This window comes from Canis lupus, chromosome 31, assembly GCF_003254725.2.
Source record: "Canis lupus dingo isolate Sandy chromosome 31, ASM325472v2, whole genome shotgun sequence".
Lineage (NCBI taxonomy): Eukaryota > Metazoa > Chordata > Mammalia > Carnivora > Canidae > Canis > Canis lupus.
The window spans coordinates 5,228,057-5,250,961 of record NC_064273.1 but is presented as its reverse complement, the minus strand read 5'-3'; the positions used below and the strand labels follow the sequence as shown (position 1 = coordinate 5,250,961).

General features: G+C 33.3%; 1 long non-coding RNA gene across 6 annotated transcripts in view; it reads left to right on the top strand.

Annotated features, from left to right (window-relative positions):
• Positions 1 to 15,107, top strand: part of LOC112661853 (uncharacterized) — a 179,521-nt gene extending 164,414 nt beyond the window's left edge. For all 6 annotated transcript variants that reach the window (XR_003138040.3, XR_003138037.3, XR_003138043.3 and 3 more), the window contains one exon: positions 14,165 to 15,107. This is a non-coding gene — a long non-coding RNA (uncharacterized LOC112661853). The remainder of the gene's footprint in view (positions 1 to 14,164) is intronic.
• Positions 15,108 to 22,905: the final 7,798 nt, after the last annotated feature.

Genomic DNA, 22,905 nt, shown 5'->3' with positions numbered 1-22,905 from the left:
TTTGATAAAGTTCACTTTTTTATGGAATGTTCTTTATTGTTGTGAGAAATACATACAACCTAAGGTTGCAACAATTTTCACTTATGTTATTTCTAGAAGTTTTATAGTTTTATTTTTAAGTTAGCATTCATTTTAGTTTTTGTAAATGATGGGAGTTCGTATTTTTTTCAATAAGAATAGCTAGTTTTTCTTGAAATACTATTTTTTTCTCCACCAAACTTTGCACTTCTGTCAAAAATTATCTAAAACTGGTAAAAACTGACTAAAGTCTGTGTATATATATATATATTATATATATAATATTCTATAAATATGCATAATATATATATGGTCTCCATGTCTATGTATGTGTTTATGCATATGTGTGTGTGTGTGTGTGTGTATTTGAGTATATATCTGGATTCTCTACTTTGTTCCATTGATGACTTTTTCCTCTCTATTTGCCAATATGACAAGATCTTGATCACTGCAGCTCTATAAGAAATATTGAAATTAGGTACTGCTAACCTCCCAAATTCATTCTTTAATTTAAAATAGATTTTCTTATGTTATTCTGAGGTCCTTGAACTTCCATATGAATTCTAGAATCAGCTTTAAAATTTCCACAAAGGCATTTATTTGTATTTTCATTGGGATATCTATTATTCTAGAGATTAATTTACAAAGAATTGAAATCCTAATAACTTTGAATACTCTAGCTCATAAACCAGGTACATCTCTCCTTTTACCTAGGACTTCTCTCAGCAATATTTTGTAGTGTTCATTGTATAGGTTTTAACCCTTTTAGTCTGATTTTCCCAGAAGTATATACTTAGATACAATTATAAATTAATTTTAATCAGTTTAGTAACTTACTGCTAGTAAGTATGCAGAAATATACTTGTTTATTTTATATTGATTTTATATATCACATTCCTGCTAAATTTGATTCTAGACCTTTTGTTGTGTACGCCATTGGATTTTCTATGTAGATGACCATATCATCCTTGAATAAGAACAGTTTGCTTATTATCTCAAATATGTATGCTTTCATTTTTTTTCCTTGCTTGATTGTACTAGGTATTACCTCCAATAATAGGTTGGATAAAAGTTATGAAAGCAGGCATGCCTACTTTATTATTATTGAATTTAGGCAGAAACCTTCAAATATTCATTCTTAAATAGGATGTTCTCTGTAAGTTTTTCACAGGTATCTTTTTTTTTCCACGTTAAAGAAGTTCCTTCCCTCTATTCCTATGAATGGATGGCTGTGAGGTTTTTGTTGTTGTTTTTCCTTTAAAGCTTTATATTTTAAGAACAGTTTTAGGTTCAGAGCAAAACTGAGAAGGTATACCCTGCATCACATATACATGACTTGCCCCATCATTGGTGTTCTACATCAGAGAGATTTATTTATTACACTTCACAAACATATATTGATGCACCCTAATCAACTAAAGTCCACAGTTTACATTAGGGTTTTATCTTGATATTGTACATTCTATGGGTTTGGACAAAGATATAATAACATGTATTCATCATTAAAATATCCTACAGAGTATTTTTACTGCCTGAAAAATCCTCTGAGCTTCACTTATTCATTCTTTTGCAACCCAAACCATGGCAACTGCTGATCTTTTTACCGTCTCCATAGGTTTAGTTTTAGTTTTAGGTTTTTTGTTTGTGTGTGTGTGTGTGTTTTGTTGTTGTTTGTTTGTTTTTGTTTTTGTTTTTTTGAGACAGAGAAAGGAGAGGGGAGGCATAGAGAGAGGAAAAGAGAATATTAAGCAGGCTCCATGCCCAGCCTGATGTGGGGCTTAATCTCACAACCCTGAGATCATGACCTGAGCTGAAATAAAAAGTCAGATGCTCAACTGACTGAGACACCCAAGCATACCCCCATCTCCATAGTTTTACCCTTCCCAGAGTGTCATAGCTGTAGTCATATCTTATATAACCTTTGTAGATTACTTTTTTTTTTAGTCAGTAATATGCATTTACTATTCCCTCATGTCTTTCATGGCTTGATAGCTCATTTATTTTAGCACTAAATGATAGTCTATTGCTTGGATATACCAAAGTTTATTTAACCATTCCCCAAAGAAAAGTATCTTGGTTGCTTCTAAGTTTTGGTATGAATAAAGCTGTTATGAACATCTTTGTGAAGGTTTTTGTGTGGACACATGCTTTCAACTTCTCTGGGCATATACCAAAAAAGTGCATAGCTGAATTGTATCATATGAATCTGCTTAGTTTTGTAATAAAGTGCCAAACTATCTTCCCAAGTGGCTGTACATCTTGCATACCCACCAGCAATGGAATGAGAATTCTTGTTTCTCCACCAGCATTTGGTGTTATAGTTTGGGATTTTGATCATTCTAGCAGGTATGTAGAGATATTTCAGCATTGTTTTAATTTGCATTTCTCTAATAACATGATATGTAGAGCATCTTTTCATATGCTGCTCATCTGCCATTTGTAGATTTGTAGACATTCTTTGGTGAGACTCTAGTCAGGTCTTTTGACCATTTTTAATCTGGTTGTTTGTTTACTTATTATTACATTTTAAGAGTTATTGTTATCTTTTGAAAAAATAGTCCCATATCAGATGTGTCTTTTGGAAATATTATCTCTCAGTCTGTGGCTTGCCTTCTCATTCCTTTGACATAGGCTTTCCAGAGCTACATTTTTAATTTTAATAAAGTCCAGCTTATCAGTTATGTCTTTTATTGACTATAGCTTTGGTATTCTGTACAAAAAGACATCATTGTTTTGCTTCATTGCATTTTCTTTGTCCTGTATCAATGATCAGGTGGCTATATTCATGGGGTCTATTTCTGGTCTTCTATATGTTCCATTAATCTATTTGCCTAAAATTTTGTGAATATTATACTGTCTTGATAACTGTAGTCTTAAAGTTTACAGTAAGTCTTAAAGTTGAGTAGTGTCAGTCTTCCAAATTATTCATTTCCTTCATCTGTCTTGGCTATTCTGATTCATTTCTCTCTCCACATAAAACAACAATCCGTTTATTAATATCAATAACATAGCTTGATGAGATTTTAATTGGTATTACATTAAACCTATAGATCCAGTTGGAAGGAGCTAACATTTTTGACAATACTGGGCCATCCTATCTATAGACATGGAGTATCTAATTTTTTATTTCAATTATCAGAGTTTATAGAATTTTCCTTATATTGATCTTGTACATTTTTTGCTAGGTTTATAACTAAGTATTTAATTTTGAGGGGTAATAATATATATGGTTTTGTGATTTTGATTTCAAATTCAACTTGTTCATTATTGTTAAAGGAAATTGATTTTTGTATTCATTTTGTATCGAGCAAATTTGCTATAATTGCTTATTAGTTTCAGGAGTTTTTCTGTCAGTTCTTTTGCATTTACTACAGAGACAATCATGTCATCTGCAACCTAAGAGTTTAACTTCTTCTTTCCAAACTATATACCTATTATTTCCTTTTCTTATATTATTGAATTAGCTAGTATTCCAGTACAATGTTGAAAAAGTATTGAGAGAGAACATTTTTGCTTTGTTCCTTATTTTATTTAGAAAGCTTCTAGTTTCTCATCATTAAGTATGATCTTAACTATAGGTAAATATGTATATTATATTTATGATTATATTTATATTATTATATGTAATATCAAGTTGAAGAACTTCTCCATTCCCAGTTTACTGTGAGTTTTAATTATGACTGTGTGTTAGATTGTGTCAAATGCTTTTTCTGCATTACTAATATAGCCATGTGTTTTATAATTTTTGTTTTGGTTATTTTGTTTTATAGTCTTGTTTTGTTTTTTAAGCCTGCTGATATGCTAACGCGCATGCCTGTGATAAATCCCACTTTGTCATTAGGTATCTGTTGTTGTTGTTGATTTGTTAATATTTCATTAAGGATTTTCATACCTGTGTTCATGAGAGATATTAGACTGCAGTTTTCTTTTCTTGTATTGTCCTTTCTGGTTTTTCTTTTTAGGGTTATTCTGGCCTTATCAAGTGTTTTGGGAAGTATTTCCTCTGTTTGTTTATTCTTTAAGAGATCATAAAGGATTGGGATAATTTTTCCTTAAATGTTTGGTAGCATTCCTCAGTGCCCTTGTTTGAAACTGTTAATTTCTTTTAGAAGGTTATTAATTATTGACACGATTTTTAAATCAAATCCTATTCAGATTCTCTATTTATTCTTGCGTGAATTTTGGCAGATCGTGTCTTTTAGGGAATTGGCTCATTTCAACTAAGTTATCAAATATGTGGGCTTAAAGTTATTCATAGTATTTCTTTATTGTCCTTTTTATGTCCATGTGCTCTGCAATGATGACCTTTCTTTCATTTTCTGATACTAGTAATTTATATCATCTCTTTTTTAAGAAGTCAGCCTAGTTAGAGGCTTATTACTCTTGCTTAGCTTTTCAAAATCTACCTAAGCTTTTTTTTTTTTTTTTTTTTTTTTTTTGAGAGAGCACAAGTGAGGAGGGAAGGGCAGAAAGAGAGGGAGAGAGAGAATCTTAAGCAGGTTCCATGCCCAGCATGGAGCCCAAAGTGACACTTAATCTCATGACCCTGAAATTGTGACCTGAACCAAAATCAAGAATTGGTCACTTAACTGACTGAGCCATGCAGATGACCCAAAAATCTGCTTAACTTTTTGAAAATATGGAATAGATATATAAGAGCTCTTTTAATGTTGTTAGTTATATTTAATATGATATCTAGATTAACTTAATTGGTTTATTCTTCTCTCCATTATGCAGTTACATTTTCCTGCTTCTTTGTATTTTGGATATTTTATTGCATGCCTAATGTGATGGTTAATTTTTATGTGTCAAACTGGCTAGGACACAGTATCCAGATATATGGTCATACATTATTCTGAATATATTTGCAAGGATGTTTTTTTGGATGACATTAACATTTCAGTTGGCAAACTTTGAGTAAAGTAAATTACCCTGTTAGAATGTAGGTGAATCCTTGAATAAGTTGAAGGTCTTAATAAAGAAGCAATGACCTCATCAAACTTTTTGAGTAGTTTTCTCAGTCTCCTGTGAATTAGGAAGCCTTCTCTTGTGAGTGTCAAGTACTATTCTCTTTAATCCTTTTGGATGGTTCTTTCCATGTGCCTTAGTCACTCTGGGCTGCTATAACAAAGTATCATAGAATTGGGAGGCTTATTAAACAACATTAATTTATTTCTCAGTTCTGGAGATGAGAAGTCTGAAATAAGAGTTCCGGTACAGCCAAATTCTGGCCAGAGTTCTCTTTCAGTTTACAGACTTCCAACTTCTTGTATATTCAAATGGAAGAAAGAGAGAGCTAGGTCTTTGGTCTCTTCTTACCAGGACAGTAATTCCATTCATGAGGGCTTCATCCTCATGACTTAAATGCCTCTGAAGGCTCACCTCCAAGTATCATCATATTGAGGATTAAATTTTAACATACAAATTATGAACTGAGGGAAGAAACATTCAGGTCAAAATATTCTGTCCTTGGCCCCCAAAAACTCATGTCCTTTTCACATGAAAAATAATTTCATCCCAGCATCCCTAAATGTTTTAATTTGTTCCAGCAATAACTCCTAAGTCTCACCTAAATATATCTAAATTAGATATGAATATGGTTCAAATTATAAATCACCCTGAGTCAGAATTCTTCCCCTGTTGTCAACTTGTAAAACCAAACAAGTTATGAGCTCCCCAAATATAATTGTGGGACAGGAATATAATAGACATTCCCATTGAAAAAAAGAGAAATAGGAAAGAAGATGAGAAGGCTTATGGGTCCCAAATAAATCTACAACCTAGCAAAGCCTGAGATCTTAAGGCTTGAGAATCATTCTTTTTGATTTCTTGACCTGTGGTTCAAGTCCACTGGGTCTGTGTTCCTGCTGTCATAGGGAAGTTGGAGAGTTTCCTCCCCCAAGAGCTCTGCTGGGCAGAGTTCAAGCCCCTATGGCTTTGGGCAGAGGTTGGCTGAACTGTTGAAAATGAGGTAGTGGGCCATCACTTCTGAAACTGAGGAAGCAGCCCTGATCATTTCTGAATCACCTTTGGGGTCATTATTTCCTTATATTGAAGAATAGAGCATGTTCATAGCCAAATAGCTCAATAATCCTATCCTGTAAACCCATGAGTCTGGCAACCTTCCTTTATTCCTTCTGATCTTCTCCTTCACTTCAAACTGTTAGTTTTCTTGATTGGACTAGCTGATTAAGTCCACAATTTCACACTCATACTAATCTCCTCATCAAATGGTTGTTTGGCCACACCCTTAGCATTTCTCTTCTGAACATGCTTTCTCATTTTTTGCAATACGCGTAGACTGAGGAGTTTCCAAATCTTTCCATTCTACTTTCTTTTTGCTGAATATTTTATCATCCAGTAATTCATCTCTTCTTACATTTACTATAAGCAGTCAGGAGAACCAAAATGCTCCTTTAGTAATTTTATCCTTCCCTAAATATCTCATTTCATTGCTTGAAACATTTACATTCCACAAGAAATTGGAACAGATAAACAACTCAGCTGCTTTTGTTGCCACTTTACAACAAAAATCACCTTTGTCCAATAAGTTCTTCCTTTCTGCCTGAGAGCTCATCAGAATGCAGTTTATTATCATACTTCTACCAACATTCTATACATAATTACTGATATATTATCTAAGAAGACAAAAGTTTTATCTTATCTTTTTTAATTTTAATTTTTAATTTTTATTACTATTTTTTTAGTTTTCTCTTTTTAAGACCTCACCACATTGCCTTTAAAAGAGATCCTGCATAAAAATCTTTGCTGTTTATAGCATGTCCTTCAATAGTCTTTCAACCTCTACTCATTACCAGTTCCAAAGTCACTTCCACATTTTTAGGTATTTGTTACATGAGCACCTCATTTCTCAGCATCAATTTCTGTCTTAATTTGGACTGCTATAACATATTACCATTGACTGGGTGGGTTAAACAACAAACATTTATTTTCATTGTTCTAGGGGCTGGAAATCCAAGATTAGTGTGCCATCAGGGTAGGGTTTGGTGAGACTGTTTTCTAGTTTGTGGGCTGTAGACTTCTTGTATCCTCCCATGGAGGAAAGTTAGTGAGCTAGTTCTCTGTCCCATTGTTTTGAGAGCAATAATCCCATTCATTAAGGCTCTACCCTTATGACCTTCTTACCTCCCAAAGGTCCACCTCCAAATATATTCACAATGAAGAATAATTTTCAACATATTAATATTCAAGAAACACATATCCAGTTTATAATACAATGTTTTTAGGTGGTTTCATTAAATGCAGTGTACCGATTAATATTAGGCTAAATATCTGATTTCTCTGTGTAGCTTTATAATAATTTGTACTAATATCCTGCAAGTCCACCTTCTTTGGTTTGCTGAATTTTTAACTTTATCTTTTCAAATATTATGAGCCCTGGGTTCTGCTTAGCTTCCTTCTCTTGGCACCATTTTTAAAACTCTCCTGTTGCAGAAATTAATACTAAGTTCATCTCGTCGGTTCAGGGTTCCGTGTCTTTTATTGCTTGATGTCCATTGTCTTGAAAACCATTATGTCATATATTTTGTTGGTTTTATTGTATATAGTTTTGTTTACTTAAAGCATAAGTGAAAACTGACCCTTGTTGTTCCATCTTCCCTGAAAGGTCTGGTTAGTAATTTTTTTCTTTTAATTCAAAAAATTAAATGATAAGGAAAGAATGGTAAGGAAACATTATTTGCCACAGCCATATATCATCTTATGAACTAGTAGATCTAGCACCATACCTGTAAGATGTGAAATAGTTTGGCTACCACTAAAATTAAGAAAGGCAAAAGAACTAACTTGAACTAACTTGAAGAGTCAAGACTATTATAAGACTAAATCTCTAAACTTTAAAGATAATGTAGTATGTCAAAGGGTGAAACTCCAAACAGTGTGAAGCAGTGGCTTTAACCATCTAAGCAGCATGATATTCTGAAGATTGTCTTGTCATGCTGGAAGGTCAGGTTCAGAAGGCTCACTAGAGAAGTTTCTCCCCACAGAGAAGGAAAGAAAGAGTGGCAGAAGTTTTCTGCACACCATGAAGGTGACTTTGTTCTCAGTGTGAGAGCAAGGTGGTCACAGCTCTATAGACTGAACTTGTTGTAAGCCTATCTATAATGCCTGTGCAGGAAGCAGAGAGGTGAGTTTAGCTCTAGCCTTTTTTCTTCCCCTCATGACCTGGTAGCATGAGTCTAGTGCTGACCAAAAGAAAAGAAAGAAGGGCAAGAGACACCAAAGACCTTCCCAAAATTGGTATATAATTTTCTCATAAGGAAAATAAAACCACGAAACAACTCTACCAGTGGCATAAAATGGGAGAGGAAAGGAAATGAAATAGAATGCAAGCACAAAAGAGTTTTGAGAAAGGGCCATATTTTTAAGAGTTTATCATGTTGGAGCCAATTTCTCTGGGTTATTGCCTCTAAAACATGTTAAAGTCCAGGTCTATGATGTTTTTTGTCAGTTTTATAGTTCAGGCATTGTAAATATAATATATTGTCAAGTACTATTAGTACTACACCAATCAATATTTGTGCAACCCATGTATTTGCTGAATAACATTTGCTGGCTTTTTTTTTTTTTTTTTTCCTTTTCCTTTAGGACTTGGGCATTAATCAATCTTTAAAATGGGTTTTGATAATTATCTTTCCCTTTATGCTACAGATTATATGTAAATATATGGATATTATACATACACACACCTAAGTGTGTTGGATGTATTGAAATCCATTTGAAATATATTGACATCTTTCATTTTTTTTATGTTCCATTCATTAACTACTTTACTTCAAATTGGTGACGTTTTATTGCTTAAAAACTTTTGATAGAAAAAAAAAACTTTTGATAGTAACCTTGCTTCCTTTCTTCCTTTCCTTAAGCTTGTCTTACATATTTTAACATTTGATCTGTTAAACTTCTCTGCTGTTAAAGATCACAAAAGAGCTTCCAGTGGGTACTGTGACACTTAGATGTTAGCCATCTTGGAATCCTATTGGAAGCGGTTTGGGGATCATTCTGTGAAACTTTTCAGCACTGCTTACTAGGTATCTTGAATTTATCTAGTCTTCCATTGTTTTCCTGTTATTACAGTTTTTTTCTTCTAGTTATCTGGTAATTATACTCATAAGTTTTCTACTTGAAAGTGATTTTTTTGGAACATTTTAACCAGTGACTTTTGTCTAGTCACTTAAATTATATACCAGTATGCCATAGACACATGATCCAAAATTTGTGTAATTTTTCTGAAAAGCCTATGGGATGAATCTTGAGAATTCATATTCTGATCCATAATGTGTTTCTTTTGGCTTATGTTTGAAATGATTTTAATTATGTTTATGCACATAATAGTTATCAGGTCAAGTGAGGTTTTTTCCTCCTTAATGTATAATAACAATGATAATAATAACCATAGTAATAATATAAGGATACTGTTATGATTTTGTCAATTTAACATTTGTTAAGTAGAGCACCGAGTATTGGATATTGGGCCATTAGTTCAACAATAGACCATATGATAATTGAAAGAGAAATTTGTCACAGTTCATAGGAAGTAAATGGCATACCCTGAAGGACCACATGAGAAGGTAAGATTGCAGAGACAAGACTTGGGGCACATGCCTTTCTTAATGCCTATGGAGACAGTGCACTGGGGTTCCCAGGCTAGAGTGGTTAATTCAAACCAAAAGTGTGAAATGTTGGTAAGTCCCCATGGGATCTTATGTAAGAGGTACATAAGGCATACAGTCACTGGGAGACAAGGAAGACAGTTGATCACAAGAACTATCGAGGAGTCACATCAGGAACTTAACATTTTCTTACAGCTCTGTGGCTGCTGTCTAGGGCATGTGCAAGAGAAAGGAGAGATTGAAGGCTTTGCCATTACTTGGCTTCTTATTTCAGCTGTGTTCTCTCACAGGTTCTTTGGCATTTCTGCGGTACTACATAATTGTGCTCAAAGTACCTAATAAAAACAGCATAAAATCATGAGGGAATGGAATTTTTATGTAAATATATGACCTAATACAAGATTCTCTCTCTCTTCCTCCAGTTGATGGACTTTCCTCCAGATCAAAATAGTGTGGAAAAGCTTAAGTTTTCCCTCAGATTATCTAGTTGATTTATGTTATCAACCCAAGATAAATGCCAGTGGCACTCAAAACAGCATGAAAGCCTTTAAAGTGAGCCAAGGGCATTGCTATGTTCTACCAGTTTGGATCAATATTAAAATTAACTTTTCTCCAGTTAATATGTTTTCACAATTGGCTAGAAAAGCCTATCTTTTTGTTTTGTTTTGTTTTACTAGTTTAGTCCTTGTTAGTGCGAGTCTTGATGAATTCATTTTGATTCTTTAAAAAATGTAAAATAATTACTTAGCAAATAGGAGATTGAATTTGGACCTTTTGAACTTAAAATTTATCTATAATGTGAAAAATATGTTTCCATAATATGGCTCCTTTCATATACTATAATAACTTAAACCATTGGAAAGTACCGTTATTTGAACATTTTTAATAAAAATCAAAATGATAATTTCATGTTCAACTAAATATAATCAAAGATAATTATTCTACAAAGGGTTCATGATATACAGGCTATTTCAAAAGGAACACCAGGTCATGAAAAATTTCAGAAGGGATATTACTTTCAGAATCATGGAAAACAAACCTAATTTTATTCTAGTTGCATTTGATGAAATAATATTCTGGTATATCAGACATAATATAGAATATTTGGTTTTGTTACCTTGCGTATAAATTGACATTATTTAAATATGTGTTCATATATATGAATATACATATGTGTGTGTTCATATATATATTCATATATATATATGTTCATATGTGTGTGTGTGTGTGTGTGTGTGTGTGTGTATTTAAACACCTTTTCCTGGAAAGATCTTGACACTCAATGGCATAACATCTCCAAAGTTTGAGACTGTCAAACAGTCACATTGGCACTGTCAGGCAAAAGGCTAATGAGTCTGAGATGGTCCTAAAATAAGGACTAAAACTTTTGGGAGGCTTGGCAGATAGCATTAAATAAATGGGAAATATTCAGCTCTAGAGCAGTTGATTAGGAAAGAGGGAAAATTTTACTTGCAAATAGGACATAGTTGGCAGGTTAACCTGCACAGGTCTCAGTGCTATTGAAATCTCATAATGGTGCTTTGTAAATGCTTGCTCTTAAGCTTTGACATTTTATAATTAAGTTATTGGTATATAGTTTCTTTGTTGGGTGATGGGCTGTTTAAGGAGAAAAACCTTTAAAAACTACAAAAATGCTTTTAGTTCATAAGTATACACAGTTATCGTTAGCCTAAAATGAAACCAGCAAATAACCTTTTGATTTTCTCTTTTCCAGTCTGTACCGTATCTATGAAATTATAGTTGCCTTTTTCCTTCTTTCTTTTTCCCATTTCCTTTTTCTTTTCTCTCTCTCTTTTTTTTTTTAACAGTCTAGGAAATGGTAGTTTGAAAAAAATGATTACCATCAGAAATCCCTATTCAATTTTGGCTAAATATCAGAGCTTGAATGGAATTGCAGTAGGTTGCACTAAACCATTTTTGTTATGACCTTGTATTGTGAAATTTTGACTCAGACAAAATTCTGTTTATATTTGTTGAAAGAAACTAAATGTATCTGGATTATTGGAAGAAAAGTTCTTATCCTCATATCTTATATAGACCTGACTAAAGTTTGAGAAAATATAGTGAGTATTATTTTCTTATATGTAATATGAAAGTTATAATTTCTTGCCTATAAGAAAAATTATATAATAATCAAGAAAAAAATCTTGATTTTAAAAATTCAAAATTTCTTATATAATTAAGTTGGGATATGACATTATTTTAGGATTTCTTTTGATATATTATGAGTAAAGTAACTCGGAAATAACTTGTGTCAGTTCCACACCTGTAATTATGTGGAATTATGTTAATTAGACTAACTAAAAAGTGTTGAACATTAATGATTAATGATAAGAAAGGATGGATCATAAAATTCTAATAGAATTCAAAACTGATCTAGAGTGAATATTTTGAAAGGAGTTATGCCAATAAATGGAACACTTAAATGCTAATAAAAACAGCAATAAGAATAAATTAATGATCAGAGTTTAGATTTCTATTGAAAAATTCAAGCCATTGATATGTCTATCAGAGAAGATGAACTAATAAAAATATACTACAGTATATTGTCCTTCAGTGATTAACTTTACAGTTTTCAAGATATATACATCCATTGTCTCATTTGTTTCTTATGTAAACTCTGTGGCAATGCTAACTGGAAACTGACCTCAAAGATGAAATAGCAAACCCCATTATGTAGAGTGATGAAATTGAGATTATGAGTCAGATGTTCTTCTACATTAGTAACAGAGGCTCAACTAACATAAAAGATAGCAATATGATCTATGTAATAATGATATAAACAAAATTATAGTCTAGATACAATTATAAGATCTAATCCAGAATTTGACCCTCTCCATTTTCATTGATTAAATTCATATTGTCTCTCTGGAAAACAATAGAGTTAATTCTCTAAATTTTAGGTTTTGACTTCTTCTCTGGGACCCTCAGTGTCTTCTGAATAGCCACTCACTTTGTAATTCCTCCTCCCAGTCGTGTCACTTGCCTAACTGCCACCTGTTGATATATATATATGATTTATTTATATTTATATTTTTGAAATGTCTATATCTAGGATATTTATATTTCTGTATAGGTATGTATATCTATATCTAGGATATGTCACACAAATATGTAAGTAGGATGAAGAGAATTAAGGTTTTTATTGGACAGAAGATTACTTAAAAATTGAAGCACAGTTTTACTGCTCTTAAAAACTTAGAATAATTTTCTAAGGGCAGGGGTGACTAAAGCTTTGCTTCTTTATCTAGATGAAAGAATTTATAATATTTTTCCTGTATCTCAATCTGTTACCATTTATTAAGAAGTGAAAGGTAAGAATTTCTTGTATTATTTTTATGTCCAAACAAGAGAACTAAATGATTAAAAACATTTAGTAATATGTAACATGAATCATTTGATGGAATTGCTCAGGTATGAAATGTACATATTCTTAAGCAAAAAGGAAAACAATACATCAAATTTATATCTTGTTGTTTGTTACTCAGATGGCAAGTTCTTTTATCATCTGTTATCTATAATTTCTGAAGCTATAAATATAAAATTATCTTCTTTCTTAATTTTATTTTTTCTTTCTTAATTTTAGAGCCTGAATAAGACTCTTCAACTTGCTCATTTTTATTAAAAATACCAAAATTATTTAATAATCTTATGTGAAGTAATATATAAAATTAGAGGGGATCCCTGGGTGGCTCAGTGGTTTAGCGCCTGCTTTTGGCCCAGAGCGTGATCCTGGAGTCCCGGAACTTGCTTCTCCTTCTCTCTCTCCCTCTTTCTCTGGCTGTGTCTCTGCCCCTCTCTCTCTCTGTGTCTCTCATGAATAAATAAATAAAACCTTTAAATATATATACATATATATATGTATATATATATATGAAATTGGAAAGTCCTTGAACATCTTATTCGTAACCATACATTTATATGTAACGTGACAATGGAAAAGGTACAGATTTTCCTTTTGTAATTATCAATGCTAAGATTGTCATTCCTAGAATCTTATTTAACTATGTAAATTAAATGTTTTTCTTCGTGTAAAATTATATTAGATTTATATGTAAATCTATAATACTTTTTCTAGATATTTTTGAAAATACATAAAATTACAAAATAAGAAAAAATAGATATTAGAAAATCTACCAAATACAGATTAATCAGCTAATTGACATTGATTCTTCCTCAACTATATAGAAGTCGTTAGGGCAGCCCCGGTGGCGCAGCGGTTTGGCGCCGCCTGCAGCCCAGGGCGTGATCCTGGAGACCTTGGATCGAGTCCCACGTCAGGCTCCCTGCATGGAGCCTGCTTCTCCCTCTGCCTGTGTCTCTGCCTCTCTCTCTCTCTCTCTCTGCATCTCTATGAATAAATAAATAAATTAAAAAAAATCTTATATAGAAGTCGTTGTAAATGCTACATTTATTAGTTAATGTATAAAATTAGAGAAAGCCTGATTACTTTTCTTACAAAGCTAACAAACCAGTTTTGTTTTATCTGGCAGGACCTAAAAATACATGGAAAGATGATTACAAACAAATGCTTCATGAATAATAATTCAGTGGCAAAGAAACAAAGCAAAAAACCCACAACTACAGGGGGGTTCATAGACTCGACTCCCAATCAGTACAGGAATGAAGAATATTATAATTAATAATGATGAACTTTCTGGAAGCCTTGAGCTTGGAGTCAATTTTGAAGGAAGGGCTGGCCAATTGGTCATCCAACTTTGCTCTATAGTTTATTATGAGTAAAAGTCTGACGCACTAATGAAAAAATGGTTGAAGGCAAAAGACATGAAGAGAAATCTCACAGAGGAAGACATAGACATGGCCAACATGCACATGAGAAAATGCTCTGCATCACCTGCCATCAGGGAGATACAAATCAAACCCACAATGACATACTACCTCACACCAGTGAGCATGGGGAAAATTCACAAGGCAGGAAACCACAATGTTGGAGAGGATGCAGAGAAAAGGGAACCCTCTTACACTGTTGGTGGGAATGTGAACTGGGGCAGCCACTCTGGAAAACTGTGCGGAGGTTCCTCAAAGAGTTAAAAATAGACCTGCCCTACGACCCAGCAATTGCACTGTTGGGGATTTACCCCAAAGATACAGATGTATGAAACGCCGGGACACCTGCACCCCAATGTTTCTAGCAGCAATGTCCCCAATAGCCAAACTGTGGAAGGAGCCTCAGTGTCCATCGAAAGATGAAGTGTATAAAGAAGATGTGGTTTATGTATACAATGGAATATTACTCAGCCATTAGAAATGACAAATACCCACCATTTGCTTCAACGTGGATGGAACTGGAGGGTATTATGCTGAGTGAAGTAAGTCAATCGGAGAAGGACAAACATTATATGTTCTCATTCATTTGGGGAATATAAATAATAGTGAAAGGGAATAGAAGGGAAGAGAGAAGAAATGTGTGGGAAATATCAGAAAGGGAGACAGAACATAAAGACTCCTAACTCTGGGAAATGAAGTAGGGGTGGTGGAAGGGGAGGAGGGCAGGGGGTGGGGGTGAATGGGTGACGGGCACTGAGGGGGGCACTTAACGGGATGAGCACTGGGTGTTATTCTGTATGTTGGTAAATTGAACACCAATAAAAAATAAATTTATTAAAAAAAGAAAAGAAAAAATGGTTGAAGATAGAATGTACTTCTTTTCATATGCTGATAAACCAAGGGAAAGTTAGAATGCTCCTATAAACATACATTAAATATGTGATATTTTGACCTGGTATGGAAATTATTTCTAGCCATTTAAAAATGCATCTACTACATATTTTCAAAATGAATTATAGGAAAGGTGAATTAGAAAAAGGCCTCCCAAATATATATGTAAAAACATAAAATAACAATCTTGCTAGAACTCAGTGTTTCTAGGTAGAATTAAGTCAAAAACTATTGAGGCACATGATATCCAAGTATGTACTGTCTTAAATACCAACATAAATTGACCATGAACAAAGTGAATTTAAGAAATATTCCAACTGATGCTGTGAGATACTCAATGAGTTCTGGGAAGCAAAAGTTATTTAGTCTACAAACATTTCCAGGGGAGTGACTTAGAAGAAAGGGTGGTGCTTTTCTTGATAGACTGCCTACTATATACATAGCTATCAGTGACAGGACAAGACACCACTCATAACCAGGAAGGGTAAGTAAGGCAGACCATACACTTTCATTTTCATCCATATGAATGTGCTGAAGTGAAATAAATGGTAATTTTAACAATGTATGACTATTAAAAGCATATATATCCCTTAATCAGTTTCCCTAATGAGATTGGATAACATTTAAAATAGATCATTGAAAGGGCACCTAGGTGGCTCAGGCAGGTAAGCATCTGACTTTGGCTCAGGTCATGATCTCAGGGTCCTGGGATGGAACCCCAGGTTGGGCTTCTTGCTCAGTGGGGAGTCTGCTTCTCCCTCTCCCCCTGTGCTCCCTATTTGTTCTTGTTTTCTCTCAAGTAAATAAATAAAATGTTTTTAAAAAATAAATCATTTATTCATACTACTGTGAAAATATTTTTGAAAGAAAAAACAATTCCAGAATGAGTTTAATTTTCAAAATTCCATATATAGACATGTCTAATTTCTTTGAAATACTAAATAGTAATATACATAATCATAAAATTGCCAATTAATATCAACATTTAAATATTATGAATCATTCTCATTTTATTTTTTTATTTATTTATTTTTAATATTTATTTATTTATGATAGTCACACAGAGAGAGAGAGAAAGAGAGAGAGGCAGAGACACAGGCAGAGGGAGAAGCAGGCTCCATGCACCGGGAGCCCAACATGGGATTCGATCCCGGGTCTCCAGGATCGTGCCCTGGGCCAAAGGCAGGCGCTAAACCGCTGCGCCACCCAGGGATCCCTCATTCTCATTTTAATATCAAAAAAGTTTCAGAATTTCATCTCATATCAAATAAAACAGAGAAAAATCAGCATCATAAATTTTCTGACTTTTGCCTCCAAATATGTCTTTTGTTTTTGAACTTTTTTAAAATTTAAATTCAATTAGCCAACATGTGGAATATCATTAGTTTCAGATGTAGTTCAATAATTCATTAGTTGGATAAAACACCCAGTGCTCATCACATCGAGTGCCCTCCTTAGTGCCAGTCACCTCATCACTTCATCACCCCATCACCCCGCCCATTATTCTCCAGCAGCCCTCAGTTTCTTTCCCATTGTTAAGTGTCCTATGGTTTGTCTCCCTCTCTGATTTCTTCCCATTCCGTTTTTCCCTCCCTTGCCTTATGATCCTCTGCACTATTTCTTATATTTCTCATTGAAGTGAAACCATATAATTGTTCTTCTCTGAGTGATTTATTTCACTCAGCATCATACCCTCCAGTTCCATCCATGTTGATGTAAATGGTAAGATCTCATCCTTTCTGATGGCTGAGCAATATTCCATTATATATATATATATATATATATATATATATATATATATATTATATTCCATATTCCATATATATCTTTGGGGTAAATACCTAATACTGCAATTGCTGGATTATAGGGTAGCTCTATTTTTAGCTTCTTGAAGAATCTCCATACTGTGTTCCAGAGTGGCTGCATCAGCTTGCATTCCCACCAACAGTGTGAGAAAGTTCCACATCCTCAGCAACATTTGCTGTTTCCTGTTATTAATTTAAGTTTTTCTATTTGGTATGAGGTTATATCTCACTGTAGTTTTGATTTCTATTTCCCTGATGCCAAGTGAAGTTGAGCATTTTTTCATGTGTCTGTTGGCCATTTGTATGTCTTCTTTTTTTATTCATAAGACACACACAGAGAGAGGCAGAGACATAGGAAGAGGGAAGATCAGGCTCCCACTTGGGGAGCCTGATGCGGGACTTGATCCCAGGATCATGACCTGAACCAAAGAGATGCTCAACCACTGAGCCACCCAGGTGTTCCTCATTTGTATGTCTTCTTTGGAGAAATGTCTGTGTCTTCTGCCCATTTCTTGACTGGATTTTTTTTTTTCCGTATTGTTTGATAAGTTCTTTATAGATATTGGATACTAACCCTTTATCTGATATGTCACTTTCAGATATCTTCTCCCATTCTGTAGGCTGACTTTTAGTTTTATTGATTATTTCCTTTGCTATGTAAAAGCTTTTTATCTTGATGAAGCACCAATAGCTCATTTTTACTTTTGTTTCCCTTGCCTTTGAAGACATGTCTAGCAAGAAATTGCTGTGACTGAGGTCAAAGACGGTGCTGCCGTGTTCTCCTCTAGGATTTTGATGGATTCCTATCTCACATTTAGGTCTTTCATTAATTTTGAGTCTATTTTTGTATGTGGTGTAAGAAGATGATCCATTTCATTCTTTTACATTATGACTGTCCAATTTTCCCAACACCATTTGTTGAGGAGACTGCCTTTTGTAATTGGAAATTCTCTCCTGATTTGTTGAATATTAGTTAACCATAGAGTTATGGGTCCATTTTTGTGTTCTCTATTCTGTTCCACTGATCTGTTTGTCTGTTTTTGTTCCAGTTCCATGCTGTCTTGATGATCATAGCTTTGTAATATAGCTTGAAGTCCGGCATCAGACATACCTTCTGTAACTTCTTTCAAATTTTAGTAAATATGGCAACTTTGTGTGATATGATATAAACATGATCTTCTTTATGTAGTAATATCATATTGATCTTAATAGTTAAAGGTTAATGTCACATAAACTAGGTATTCTATAAATATCTTTATAAACATGGCTTTCATTTCAGAGGACACCCTAATGTATTATAACACAATTAAGAAAAACATTATGACATGCAAATATATTCAGTTTAGATCAGCATTAATATAGTGAATATATTTAGAAAATATTATAATAACACATCAATAGAACATGATATTCATTAATTAAAACCTTTTGGCATTTAAACACATAACATCACCCAGTGGAATATAACACCTTAATTTTGGTTTTCTGTTCATTATAAATTTGAACAATATTATTTAAAAACCAAGACTGTTTTTATACATGATTGGTTATTCAATAAAAGCATTAGATGGTAAACTCCACAGTGATATAAGATATTACAATTTGAATTAGTTTGAGTACTTTCTTATATTTTTTTAATTGGTTAAACATATTGAAATCTAGGAAAGTGAAGTAACTTGCCAAAGATACAAAACATGAATGCTGTTTATATTATTCCATGTGCTCTATGTTTGAATTACAAGCAAAATTTATATTAGAGGCTATAGGGTAAACAGTGATTGTCCAAATTTCCAGAGACACATGCATTTGTTTTTTTCTTTGAATGTTTAACCCTTTCATTCATCATATATTTATTGCAGGCTAAAATTTCCAAGATCTAATGGCTTAACTACGGATACAAAGAATAGTAAATTATACTTAGTTTCCATAAATAGAATGACAATTAACAGTGCAATGTAATTTGCATTGTTGTGCTAGTTTCTGAAAGCTCCAAGGGGAGTTATTTAATCCAGACCAAAAAAATGAAATGAAGAAACATTCTTTATGATATCAGTGTGTGTGGGTGTTTGTTTTCCCTAAGACATTTATGTAGGGAAATATTTACGTTTCCCTAAGACATTATGATTTTTGTTTGTTTGTTTGTTTTTAATGGATCACACCTAAAATCCTCAAATATTCTTTAAGATTTTATCTATTCATGAGAGACACAGAGAGAAAGGCAGAGACATAGGCAGAGGAAAAAGCAGGTGACTTGATCCCAGGACCCTGGGATCATGACCTGAGCAAAAGGCTCAAACACTGAACCACCCAGGTGCTCCTAAAATCCTCAAATATTATATATCTGTTAGAAGATGTGTGTAATGAAGTAAGAACTACTCATCTCTGACTGTTGAAATTACTACCTTACTGGTCTGTACCCACATAGTCTGCATTTCCCACTTGTAAAACAAAAGCACTTTGCTTCTCCTTAAGGAGACACCTTCCACCTGAGACTGAATTTCACACTGGCTTAGGCAAGGATTTCTCTTCTGCAAATATCATGTATAACCTACATTACTTTCCATTGCTAAGGAAAAATTCTCATCTACATGGAAATATGTTACACCTATTCAGCTTGAGAAGAAAAAACAAACTTTTTTTTTTTAATCTCATCCTTGCTCTTTTCCTTGCTCTCCATTTATGACACTATTCTACAACATGGTTAATATTGTTCTTATTCACCTCCTGATTCCAGCCTTAATCCACTTCTGTTGGGCCTTTCCCCCTTAGTACTTTTCTTAAACACCAGCAGTCTCTCTTTGTGAAGCCCAGTACTCAGGTTTTGTTCTGATCTTGCTGGACCTCCCTCCCCATTTAGCTGTTGACCCCTTTCCCTAGATTTCCATGTAATCACACCTTCATTTTTTTTCCTCCTCCTCCTCTTGGCTCTCTTGCCATCTTCTCACTGTTGTTTAGATATTCCCACAACCTCCAATACTATCTACATATAAAAGGTTATTATATCTTTATTTCCAACTCTGTTCTCTTTTGAGCTATTTTCAGTATCTTCATTTGTAAGTCTTATCAAACATTTTCAAATAAAATATTAATCCCCCATCCCATACCATGCTCTTTCTCCAGTCTTCCCCTTCCAAGTCCATGAAACCTTTCTTCCCCTAGATACTCAAAGAATGTCGGAGATCTTAGGTGTACCAGAGAAAATTTAGAATACCTAAGTGAAAATGGAATTTCAGATAAGTAATAAATAATATGTTGGTATGCATATGTCCCAGATATTGCATTGGCAATATCTGTAGTAGAGTAAAAATATTTTAGTAGAGTAGTTAGAGTAAAAATATTTAGAACCCTTTATTTTTATTTGCTATATCTTCCAACCCCAGTGATCATATTTGTCTCTACATCAAATGCTAATAATCTCCAAATTTTATCTAAAATCTTGCAGCTTCTCATCAGCTCCACTGTGAAATAACTCAGTACAAACTGAGAGGTTAAAGCTATCACTTCCTCTTGGACTTACAACAAATTCCAAACACCAGACAAAAGCCTGACATACCTCATGCCTCACGTGACTACCTGTCCAATGTCACTTCCTAACATTCTCTCTTCATGAAATTCCAGTCAAACCCTTCTTGTATCTGTACCTTAAATATACTATACATTAATCTACCTCAAGGTCTTTGAATTTACAATTCTTTCTGCTAGAATGATTTTCACCTATTCTCTTTTATCATTTAAGTTTCAAATCTGTTAGCAGTTATTTGTTGTGTGAATTAGTTCTCATCTACAACTCCAAAATTATCTATCCTTATAATTTATTTCCTTATTATTAATTGCATTATCTGAAATTGCTACATTTTTATTTGTTTATATTTCTTTTATTCTATATATTATCTTGGTTAGGGGCAGCCCCAGTGGCCCAGTGGTTTGAAACCACCTTCAGCCCAGGGTGTGATCCTAGAGACCCCAAATGGAGTCCCATGTCGGGCTCCCTGCATAGAGCCTGGTCCTCCCTCTGTGTCTCTGCCTCTTTCTCTCTTTCTGTGTCTGTCATGAATAAATAAATAAAATCTTAAAAAAAATTATCTCTGTGTGTTCTATGCTTTGTTTATTCCATTTGTTCCTATATTCCCAGAGCATAGATAGCCCCTGGTAAATATTAGGTGAGCAATTAATATTTACCAAAGAAGTAAATTGTTTCCAAAAAGTAGTTAGTTTCATTTAATATCTTGATATCATTATCAGCAAAATATATTTAGATATTGATAACAGAATTTTTAACAAGCACTAAAATAATATTAAAAATATCTTGTATTGCAGTTTATCAAATATAATTATTTAACCTTATATTATTTAATGATGGGCAACATATGTGTTTCCTCCATTTAATCACAATGATATGGGAATAGTAGCTTTATAATATGAATTTCAAAACTAAGCATTCTTACATAGTAAGTTTATTCCAACAGTAGTGATTTTGAGAAATATTGCATATATTCTAAGAAAAGCTATTTCTCTCTTTTTAGATTCTGTTTTTTAATGGTAACAAAGTATTAGAAGAATATTCTCATAATTTAAAACAATTTACTAAAATGAAGAAAAAAATGTATCTCATATTAATAAGCCAGTTTGGTATATTTATAAAATTTTATTTTAACCAAGTAATATTTTATCTGATATTAAGTTAATATAATTACTTCTGTGAAAATAATTTATATTTCCATGTGAATTATTTTTCAAGACTCAAATGTAAGTATGTGCATTTTAAATGACAGCTGTAATCCAAAGACTTGAAATATTGAATGGAAAGGTTGAATGTTTTTTTCATAATCATCTCTTTCTCTGTCTTTCACATCACCCCATAACAAGAAGGCATGTAGAAAACTTTGAAAGAAAAAAAAAAAAAAAAAACTTGTGAAACTTTTCTCCCCCTCACATTGTTCTATTCCTTAATTAGAAAGCTGGCTGACAGTATCAATCCTTTGTCAAACCTTTATAAAGGCACACACTCTCTGGCTACTGGATTATAGAATTCTTCTGATTTTCTTCAAATTTTGGATTGGTCAAAAGCTAATTTTATTTCAGATTGAGAAATCAAGCCAATGTAATGGTTGAAAATGATCAGAAAATATTACTTCGGTAATTACATAGGAGTCATTTGGAGAAGACATAATTGTGAAACTTTTATACATGTATACACCAGGAATTGGTACCTCATTTTTATTTTACGTTATCCTTCAAGAATAGTCATTAACATACTTGAAACAATAACATTTTATCATGGGAAAGCCTTTTCAGTGTAGAAATTGGTTGTTTAATGGGCAGCCCTGAGGCAGAACCACCAGGCAGACAGGAACACAATATTTGCAACATACCCATTAAATAATGCTTTTTAAAGAAGCTATTTATATAGAGAGATTTGGACCTATAGTGGAGAATATGAATGAATATATGGACACTAAGTATGGAATTCAGATGCAAAATTTCTGAAAGGAATCTAAAAATGTTTTCCAAACGCCTTTATAGCCTGAGGCCTGGTTGAAGACAAGTTTATGATTTACTATGTGGTATCTATTGTTCACCTCTTTTTGCTAAAAACTAATATCAGAATATTTTTACAAAGTGTATGAAACATTTAATATTGTTGAGAACGCCTAATAATTCAAAATTCTCACACTAGTTCTAAAAATATATTTTAATTAAAATAATTTTAAAATGATATGATTTGGTGAAAATGCATACAGTCACACACC